This window comes from Saccopteryx bilineata, chromosome 2 (genome assembly GCF_036850765.1).
Source record: "Saccopteryx bilineata isolate mSacBil1 chromosome 2, mSacBil1_pri_phased_curated, whole genome shotgun sequence".
In the NCBI taxonomy this organism is placed as follows: domain Eukaryota; kingdom Metazoa; phylum Chordata; class Mammalia; order Chiroptera; family Emballonuridae; genus Saccopteryx; species Saccopteryx bilineata.
Genome location: NC_089491.1, coordinates 116,787,862 through 116,799,133, shown reverse-complemented (window position 1 = coordinate 116,799,133; position 11,272 = coordinate 116,787,862). Strand labels below are relative to the sequence as shown.

Genomic DNA, 11,272 nt, shown 5'->3' with positions numbered 1-11,272 from the left:
TAAGTGAATATATTCATTCATTCAACAACAGGAGACGTAGTAGGTGTCCTGTAGGGCCTAGTGGCACAGCCTTCCCAGTCACCTAACTTGGGTACTTCAGACACACTCCACATGTGGGCTGTGTGCACTCTTCTGTTGTAGTTGAGTCTTTTCATTTTTTATTGATTTTTAGAGAGGAGAGAAAGAGAGGGGAGAATCAGGAAGCATCAACTCATAGTATTTGCTTCCTGTATGTGCCTTGACCAGGCAAGCCCAGGGTTTCAAACTGGTGACCTCAGCATTCTCGGTCAATGCTTTATCCACTGTGCCACCACAGGTCAGACCGTAGTTGAGTCTTGATTGCTATTGGCAGGTCAATGGGAGGGATTGATCCCAGCCCAGTCAGCTGTGAGGACTGGCTGCAACTAAGCGAAGGAGTTGCTATGCAGGGGCCAACCCCATGAAGCAGGATTTGTTCCAGCAGGGCTCTGGTCCCTGCCAAGTTCACTCCTTGAGTTGCGTTGCTGGTCAAGGTGGTTGGGTGGTGCTTTGATATGCTCTGAAGCTGTCCACCAGGTGCACTGGCTCTGGAGCCTCCCAGGGCCACCTGGCATGAGCTACAAAGCAATCTGCAGATGGCTGCTACTTGTGTTGGGCTTAAAGGTGCCTGGGAGAGTCAAAGCTGCAAACCAAGGCTGACTGCTGCTAATGCTGAGCCTGGGGCCACGTAGTAAGAGGTATAAAGCATTGCCAAAGCCAGATGCTGCTTGTTTAGGGTTTGTGAATCTTTTAGAGATTTTAGGAGAGTCTGAAATATGAGCCAAGACAGGCCGTTTGTATTGAAAAGCCACTGGAAGTGGCTTGCGTGGGCCTACATATATGTTGGGTGGGGTGGGGTCTCAGGGAATCACCAGGGCTTGGTGAACAGTCTAGCCAGGTTGATGGAGACTCAGATATGGTAAGCGCCTGCACCTGCTCAACAAAGGAACAGGAAACGTAATTCTGCCAGTACGTCTGTCATGGAGAAAGCGTTCCAGCCATTCCTTGCTAGAGAAATTATTTCCTTCCCAATGTTTCAGGTGCCTTTCAAGTTGCTGCCCCAGTAAATGAATCTCAGTAAATTCATGCATTGGCCCTTTGATTGTAACGCCTAGGACTCTAGCAGCCTCTGTCTCCCTCAGCCACAGTCTCTACTTGTTTTCACTGCTAGAAGTTATGTGGACTTCTCTTCCTGGCATTAGAATCCTGGGCTGTGGAACCCAGTGTGGGGCTGGGACTCCTTGTTTCTGAGGGAGGATCTCCACAGCCAACATATTCCTTCCAACTTTTAACTACTTCACAGGGGTGTGGGACCAACATGTTCCATGTCTCTACCCCTCCTCCCAGTCTCGATGTGGCTTCTTCTGTATATCCTTAGTTATAAGACTTCTGTTCAGGTAGATTACAGGTGGTCCTCAATGATGGTTGTTTTGTAATTTTGATGTAGTCATGGGAAGAGATAAGTACTACATTTACCTACTCTGCTGTCTTGATCAGACGCCTCAATAACATGTTATGTAATCTCCATATATTTGTGGTTTTTCCAGCTTCTTTTTCCAGTTGATTTCCTATTTAAATGCATGTGGCCAGAGAATATGGTTAGTATGATTTCAATATTCTTAGCTTTGTTGAGGCTGGTTTTATGTCCCAACATATATGGTCTATCCTTGAGAGTGTTTCATTTGCACCAGAGCGTATTTGCACCAGAGTACAGTGTGTATTCTGGTGTTCTGGGGTGAAAAGCTCTGTAAATATCAATTATGTCCATTTGGTCCAATGTGTCATTTAAGACCAATACTTCCTTATTGATTTTCTGTTTGGATGATCTATCCATAGCTAGCACGCAGGTATTTAGGTCCCCTATTATAATTTTGGTTTTGTCAGTTTCTCCCTTTAGTTTTGTTAGTAGTTGCTTTATATATTTTGGTGCTCCCAGGTTCAGTGTGTATATATTAGTGTGTTATGTCTACTTGATGTATTGTCTTTTATATCATTATAAAATGTATTTTTTTATCTTGAAATCTGTTTTGTTAGATATAAGTATGGCTACACCTACTTTTCTCTGAATGCCATTTGCTTGGTGCATCATTTTTCCACTCTTTCACTTTGAGCCTAAGCTAGATCTTCCAGGACAAAGCAGTGTGTTGGTAGTTGTTAATGGAGCAGTACTAGCTTTGTCTGTCAATAATAAATGGGCTTAGCCATCAAGTTAAAACTGGCTAGTTATCCCATATATTAACCCAAACTAGGTCTTGGATACTCAGTTGTATTTAATGTTTGTTTGTCCTTGCAGTTGAGGTATGTCTCCTGAAGGCAGAATATAGTTGGGTTTGTTTTTAATCCAAACTGATTCTCTGTGTCTTTTAATTGGTAAGTTCAGTCCATTTACATTTACGCTGCTAATGAGGATTTCCTACAGCCATTTTATCTTTTGTTTACTGGTGTCTCTGTGTCTACATTGTTTATTCCCTTGTGTTTTTGTCTTTTAATTTGGTGGTATTCTATGATTTTTCTCCTCTATTTCCTCCTTCTTTATGTTACTTGTCTCAGTTCTAGATTTTTTGTATGTGGTTACCATTAGGTTTGTGCAAAAGAAAGTTCCATTATATACAGTAGTCCTTTTGCTTCTGATTGTGTTTTATCTCCATTCACCTGTGCACGTTCAGCCCTTTCCTCCTCCCCTTTCTGTGTCGTTGTCACAAATTGTCCCTTTTTATGTTATGAGTTCATTTTCAATTTGCAGTAGCTATTGTCTTGTTTTTAAAAGTTTTTGCCTCCTTTAACTTTTACATTATATTTAAGTGTTTAATACCCTATTTTGAACAAGGGTTGCAGTTTCCTGCTTCTGTCTGTCTGTCCATTAGTCATCTTCCTCATAATTGTGTATCCTTTTATCTTTTTGTTTCAGGAAGTAGAATACTTTTCAGTATTTCTTGTAATGCAGGGCTTGTGGTGGTAAATTCCTTCAGCTTCTGTATGTCTGGAAAAGCTTGTATTTCTTCTTTATGTCCAAAGGATAACTGCTGGATATATTATTCTTGGCTGGTGGTTTCTGTCTTTCAATAATTTGGATATTTTATTCCACTCTCCTAGTTTGTAGAGTTTCTGATGAAAAATCTGATTATTGTATAATCTAATAGGATTTCCTTTATAGATTACCATCTTCTTTTTCTGGGCTGCCCGGAGAATTCTTTCTTTGTCATTAATTTTTGACAGTTTTAATATAATGTGCATTGAAGAAGGCCTTTTTTGGATTGAGATAATTAGGTATTCTGTTAGCTTCTTCATTTCTTCTATTGAGTTCTTCTGCTTAAGAATTTCTGCTTTGTTTTATTTTATAGTTTCAGTCATTGGTGAAATAGTCCTTTTGTTTCTGGGTTTATTGAATTGCTTTTCTGAGTTTTCTGGTATGTTGGGAATGTAGAGATGATAGTGGTTATGTCTCATACGTGGAAGAGGCTGGTTTTCAGCAGAGAAAAGCTGAAACTAACACACAGAGAGAGCAGGTAGGAGAGGCATAAGGGAAACCAGTTCCGGTGGCCTTTCGGTCCCTGGTACCAGGCATCCCTGAAGCTAATTTAATCCCCACTTGTCCTGTAGTTTGGTGAACATGAACCAATAAATTAGCCTTTTGCCTAAGGTAGTTACTGTTGAGTTTCTGACACTTGCAAGCAAGAATCTTGACTATTGAAGATAGGAAGATAATTAACTGTGATTTTTTTTAATTAATTTTAATGAGGTGACATTGTTAAATCAGGGTACATATGTTCAGAGAAAACAGCTCTAGGTTATTTTGACATTTGCTTATGCTGCATTCCCATCACCCAAAGTCCAATTGTCTTCTGTCACCTTCTAACTGGTTTTCTTTGTGCCCCTCCCCTTAACTGTGATCTTGATACATTGTAATTTAAAAGACTTTTCTTTAGACCAGGGGTCCCCAAACTACGGCCCGCAGGCCGCATGCGGCCCTCTGAGGCCATTTATCCGGCCCCTGCCGTACTTCCAGAAGGGGCACCTCTTTCATTGGTGGTCAGTGAAAGGAGCACAGGATGTGGATGCTGGAGTACCGTATGTGGCAGCGCCGCTTACGTACAGTACTACTTCCAATGATACGGGAAGCATGCGTCACGGCTCCAGAAGTGCATCATATCACTTGTTATGGCTAGCAGTGACAAATATGGAAACGGACATTGACCATCTCATTAGCCAAAAGCAGACCCATAGTTCCCATTGAAATACTGGTCAGTTTGTTGATTTAAATTTACTTGTTCTTTATTTTAAATATTGTATTTGTTCCCGTTTTGTTTTTTTACTTTAAAATAAGATATGTGCAGTGTGCATAGGGATTTATTCATAGTTTTTTTTTTTATAGTCCGGCCCTCCAACGGTCTGAGGAACAGTGAACTGGCCCCCTATGTAAAAAGTTTGGGGACCCCTGCTTTAGATGGTAATGGAGCTCAGGAGAAAAGTCAGGACTGAAGATATAGATTTGAGAGTCATGTTTGCCTAAGTGGTTGTCAACTCATGAAAGTGGGTGAGCTTGCCCAAAGTAAGCCTAGAAAGTGACTAAAAGACAAGGATGGAAACTTGAAGAACACCAGCATCTAAGAGGGTACACAGAAGGAAAGGCAGCTGTTTCACACTGAGGCCAATTCAGAGTTTACCCAGCTCTTCCCATCTTATGGGGAGAAAGCAATTGGTGAAAAGTCCATGAAGGTGTCACTAGCCTTCCTTTTTCTTTTTCTTTTTCTTTTTTTAACTGCTTTAGGCCACATCTTTTGAAATTCGCCTCTTGTAGCTTTTGGGTATGGGAGTAACTAGTTCTTCTTCCCCAGAATGCTCTTTCCTACATTTGAAATCGGATCTAATAACCTCAGGTTTTCCTCAGAGTTAGATCTCTCCCTTCTCCCAGCCTGAATGGGCAGTCATCTGATAATTATCCAATTTTCTTGAACTCTTCTAAATGTTTGTTGCCAGGGGTGACGGGTACTATCTGGTACAGACACGTTATTTCAGATATAATGTTTCTAGTACAAAGTGCAGTGGAACAAGGACCTCCCTGATCTGAACACCACACTGGTTGCACTGTTGGGAAATACTGCACTTGTGAACAGCCAAAGCATCCTAGGTCTTTTTTTCCCCTAGGAATTTCTAGGAGACTAGACCAATAGAATCTATAATTAAGTGATTAATCTTGAATTTAAAGGCCTTTACATTTGTGTCTGTTGAATCAATTTTAATATGAAAGGATGATCATTATAATATTTTTAAGATAAAAATAATTAGAAACAATATAACTGCTCAAAAATAGAAGAATGTTAAATATGCATAAGGTGGAATACCATGTGTCTGTGAAAATTATCTTTCTGATTCATATTTAATGAAATAGCAAAGTACTTATGGCATATGTTAAGGAAAATGCAGAGTTTAAAATAAACCATATATAGCCTGACCTGTGGTGGCGCAGTGGATAGAGCGTCGGACTGGGATGCGGAAGGACCCAGGTTCGAGACCCCGAGGTCGCCAGCTTGAGCGCGGGCTCATCTGGCTTGAGCAAAGAGCTCACCAGCTTGGACCCAAGGTCCCTGGCTCCAGCAGGGGGTTACTCGGTCTGCTGAAGGCCCACGGTCAAGGCACATGTGAGAAAGCAATCAATGAACAACTAAGAAGTCGCAACGCGCACAACGAGAAACTGATGATTGATGCTTCTCATCTCTCTCCGTTCCTGTCTGTCTGTCCCTGTCTATCTCTGCCTCTGTAAAAAAAAATAAATAAATAAATAAAATAAAATAAAATAAACCATATATAATAAGAAATTGTTAAAAGTCCTTCCATTAGGAAAGGGACTGGGACTTAGTGTAGGGGAGGAGTGTCCCTATTCAATTTCATCTTATTGGTATTAATCTACTATTCCAACATCAAGAAATATTTTTGATCCTAATTTCATCTCCCAACAATTTTTTTTTTCTTCTGAAGCTGGAAACGGGGAGAGACAGTCAGACAGACTCCCACATGCGCTTGACCGGGATCCACCTGGCACGCCCACCAGGGGCGACGCTCTGCCCACCAGGGGGCGATGCTCTGCCCCTCCGGGGCGTCGCTCTTCCGCGACCAGAGCCACTCTAGCGCCTGGGGCAGAGGCCAAGGAGCCATCCCCAGCGCCCGGGCCATCTTTGCTCCAATGGAGTCTTGGCTGCAGGAGGGGAAGAGAGACAGAGAGGAAGGGAGGGATGGAGAAGCAAATGGACGCTTCTCCTATCTGCCCTGGCCAGGAATCGAACCCGGGTCCCCCGCACGCCAGGCCAACGCTCTACCGCTGAGCCAACCGGCCAGGGCCATCCCAACAATTTTTGTCATTCAAAAATGTATCTGCCAGATGGGAGAGAAAAGTGTTTGTACTGCTGGGCAGCGATAGAGGTTATCCAGGAATGCACTGAGTTTTTGAATCATAGTAACCCAGAGCCACCTGAATATATCACTACATTGATCTCTAACAGTAGACTCTTATAAGATACATTCAGACTGAAAGGCTCCTACAAGAGCATGTCATTCATCTTTCCATCTCTAGCCAGACTTGGATTATCTCTTTTAGAAAGAGCCTGATAGCCCTGGATGCCCATTTGTTGCCTGAAAATCAAGAGTCCTGAATTCAGTGTTAGGTAAATATTCGTATGATTTTAACCAAAAGACATAACAAAGACTCTTGTTTCCCCTGTCTGAAAACAGGATTTGCTTTATATGAAGGTCCTCATGTTTGTGTAGTCTAGATGTAATTCAAAAAAGAGACTGTTGGATTCAGCGGCAGCAGGGGGATGGTAGATTGGAACAAAGGCATTTTCATCTGGAAGACCCTCAGATGGAAGTTGAGGAGCACTGCCAGGGCACTATGGAGAGTCAGAGAAAAACATCAAAAAAGGGAACGACGGAAATTCTGACAAAGAAATAGTGCATATTTAGCAATGTTTTTCATGTTGATGATAGCAAAATGTGTTACATTTGCATACCATGTAAATGCTGTGTACATTTAATAAAATTTCTGTTTTCTTTCATAGAGTTCTTGAAGGACAGAATAAACCCATCTAGCTGAACACCATTAGACAGGGAAATGATTAATGAGCTATGTTCTAAATATCTCTTAAATTTGATGTCTATAAAATAGTTACACTCTTGGAAGAGAAGAACAAAAGAACACAAGGAACTTAATGGTCAGCGTAAGGAAAGAAAAAAATTTTCCTCTACCTTTTGAATTCTTGGCCAAGACTCCTGTAATAAAAGGCAGATTAACAAGAGGGGAAAAATAAGTTTATTAACATGTATGCTTTAATGTGTACATGAGACCTATCCAGGGGGAAATGAGTGACCCCCTGAGGTGGCTCAGAATTCAGACTTAAATACAATCTTTATAAGGAAAGCTGGTGGGGAAGTGGGATGGGTTACAAGACATGTAGGCTTCTTAGGAGACAGTAAGTGATTTTTAGGAAGGATGAATGTGTCCTTAGAAGAACAGATAGGAGGTAAGGTCGTCGGTGACAAAGGTTGTCTGGGTATGGTGTGACTTCTAGTCTATTCTGCTGTGATAAGAGTCAATCCTTGGTTGATGCAACTCCTGGGGAGGGGATTTATGATAACTGATTTGCTCTGGAAGGATCTGTCTTTAGGCAGATAAAGGCATTCCAAGAAATCTTTCCCTGCGCTGGCTGTTTCTCAGGTGCCTACAGCTCAAAATGATAATGATACCCAAACTGTCTACTTTGGGATGGCATGTCCTGAACTCCTGTAGTCACATTCTGCAGTGGCGTGTTCTGCTACCCTTCACTAACACAGGCATACCTAGGAGACATTGCAGGTTTGGTTCCAGACCACTACAATAAAACAAATATCAATAAAGTGAGTCCCATGAGCTTTTTGGTGTCCCAGTGCTTAACAAAGTTATATTTATTTATGCTATGCTATAGTCCATTAAGTGTGAAATAACATTATATCTAAAAAATAATACACATGCTTTAATTTAAAAACACTTAATTGATAAATAATGCTAACCATTATCTGAGCCTTCTGCCAGATGGTGATGGATCTTTTTGTTGGTGATGGATCTTGCCTCAATGTTGGTGCGTGCTGACTGATCAGGCTGGTGGCTGCTGAAGGCTGGGGTAGCTGTAGCAATGTCTTAAAATAAGACAACAATGGGGTTTGCTGCATTGATCGACTCTTCCTTTCATGAATGATTTTTCTGTAGCATATGATAGTGTTTAACAGCATTTTGCCTACAGAATTTCTTTCAAAATTGGTCGGTCATCTCAAACCTTGCTGCTGCTTTATCAACCGAGTTTCTGTGATATTCTAAATCCTTTGTTGTCCTCTCAGCCATCTTTACGGCACATTCACTAGTGGTAGATTCCATTTCAGGAAACCGCTCACTGCTCATCCATAAGAAGCAACTCTTCATCGAAGGCTTATTGTGAGGGTGCAGCAATGCAGTCAATTGAGGCTCCACCTCTGATTCTAGTTCTCCTGCTCTTTCTACCACATCTGCAGTGACTTCCTCCAATGAGGTTCTGAACCTCTCAGAGGCACCCATGAGAGTTGGAACAGACTTCCTCCAAACTCCTCTTAATGTTGACATTTGACATCTTCCTATGAATAACAAATGTTTTTAATGGCATCTAGCAGGTGAATCCTTTCCACAAGGTTTTCAATTTACTTTTCCCAGACCTATAAGAGGAATCACTATCTGTGGCAGCTATAGCTTTACAAAATGTATTTCTTAAAAAGACTTGAAAGTCATATTACTTCCTGATCCATGAGGTACAGATGGGGTGTTGTAATTAACAGGTATGAAAACAATAGTTTCATATATCTCCATCAGAGCTCTTGGGTGACCAGGTACATTGTCAATAAGCAGTAATATTTTGAAAAGAGCCTTTTTTTTTCTGATCAGTGGGTCTTAACAATAGGCTTAAAATGTTTAGTAAATCATGTTGTAAACAGATGTGCTATCACCAGGCTTTGTTCCTTTTATAGGGCACAGGCAGAGCAGATATAGCAAAATTCTTAAGAGTTCTTGGGTTTTCAGAATGGTAAATGAGAAATTGGCTTCAACTTAAAGTCACCAACTGCATTAGCTCCTAATGAGAGAATCAGCCTGTTCTTTGAAGCATTGAAGCCGGGCATTGACTTTTCTTCTCTAACAATGAAGGTCCTACATGACGTCTTCTCCAATATAAAGTTGTTTCATCTACATTGGAAATTAGCTGTTTAGCGTAGGTGGCCACCTTCTTTAAATATCTCAGCTACATCTTCTGGGTAATGTGCCTGCATTTTTTACATCAGCACTTGCTCCTTGCCCTTACACTTTTATGTCTTGGGACAGCTTCTTTCTTAAACTTTATGAACCAAATTTTGCTATTTTCAAACTTTTCTCCTGTAGCTTAACCTCTCTCAGCCTTTATAGAACTGAAGAGAGTTAGGGCTTTGCTCTGGATTAGACTTTGGCTAAAGGGAATGTTGAGGCTGGTGTGATCTTCTCTCCAAATGACTGAAACTTTCTCCATATCAGCTGTATGGCTGTTTTACTTTCTTATCATTCGTGTGTTCACTTGAATAACATGTTCAAGTTCCTTCAAGAACTTTCCCTAAGAAACTGGTGCATGAGGCCTAGCTTTTGGCCTCTCTTAACTTTAGATACACCTTCCTCACTAAGCTTAATCATTTCTAGATTTTTATTTAAAGTGAGAGATGTATGACTCTTCATTTCACTGGAACATTTAGAAGCTTAATTGGCCTAATTTTATTATTATTGTGTCTCAGGGAGTAGGGAGGCCCATGGAGAAGAAGAGAGACGGGAATGGCCAGTTGGTGGGGCAGTCAGAACACACACATTTATTGATTAAGCTCACCATCTTATATGGGCATGGTTTGTCGTGTTCCAAAATAATTACAATAGTAACATCGAAAATCACGGATTATAGATCACCATAACAAATATAATAGTAATGAAAAAGTTTGAAATATCGTGAGACTTACCAAAATATAACACAGAGACATGAAGTGCACAAGTTGTTGAAAAAAGGGTGCCGACTGACTTACACAATAGAGGGTTGCCACAAACCTTTCATTTGTAAAAAATTTAGTATCTTCAAAATGCAATACACTGAAACACAATAAAATGAGCATCTCATTCACAAATAACAAAGTATTTTTTGGATTGGAAGCAATGGGGATTATTACCCCAACAGGATTCAGTACTTTGCAATTTAAAATTAAGTGCCATTTGAGATATATTACCTGAGGATTTAAAAAGTAATAAATAGATGTCTCTTTTTTTAAATGACTGATAACACATTAGATTAACTAGGATCAAACTAAAATATAATCTTGATTTCTCTCTTTACACTTCATCTTGCCACTTGGTTCTACCTAAGAAGGTGATTAATTATCTAGATGTAGAGCAAATCTCCCTTGTCTTCTAAAACTGATGTTTTAAAAAGAACTTCTGTGGGTTGTCATAATGATAAAGTGTTACCCAGGATGCATCAGAATCTATTTTTTGTCCTTGGGAGAAAATTCCTGACCACCTTGCAGCTGCTTGCCCCAACATCTTGTCCATGGCTAGAGGCAACTGTCCTCCATGTCACGAAGTTCCCACAGAGGCTTGTCTGCCGTGAGGATGAAGAACGAGGCCTGCATCTTTCTCCCTCAGTCCGTGATGGGTTACCGCGTCAAGACCTCAAAAGGCACTTAATAACAATCCTCGATCCTCTAGGGTCACTGTGCAGAAGATGGTGGCCAGCTGCTCTTTATTTTCTCTGAGAATAGACTGGAGGGACCAGATTTAAACTATAGCACAAGATCTTTCAGTTAGGCATCGAGAAAAATTACCTGTTAGAGTTTACGACACAGAATTGATGACCAAAGGCAGCTATGAAACGGCTTCCCTTGAGGATCCTTAACAAGATAAAAGATAGGCAGATGGACAAGGCAACCTGCCAGGGTAGAGGTTATATAGAGGTCACCCATCATTGATCTCGCTGTAGGCAGGCATGCACTTGTCCTTAGAAATGCTTTTGGATGAGACCTATGACAAGGTGGGACCCTACTTTATCTACCCTACTAGAGTCTAGCAATGTTTAGGGCAATGAGAGCATTTGGCGTGGTGCCTTGTGCATAGTAGACACTCAAGAAAGATTTTAGAGGAAATGAATTTAATTCAGATGAAATGTATCTTTGGAATTCCTCGATTCCTCACCTTTTTTTA

At 40.8% G+C, this 11,272-nt stretch overlaps 1 pseudogene; it reads right to left on the bottom strand.

Annotated features, from left to right (window-relative positions):
* Nucleotides 1-6,752: 6,752 nt before the first annotated feature.
* The window catches only part of LOC136322296 (tigger transposable element-derived protein 1-like), a 52,783-nt pseudogene continuing 48,263 nt past the window's right edge, over nt 6,753-11,272 (bottom strand).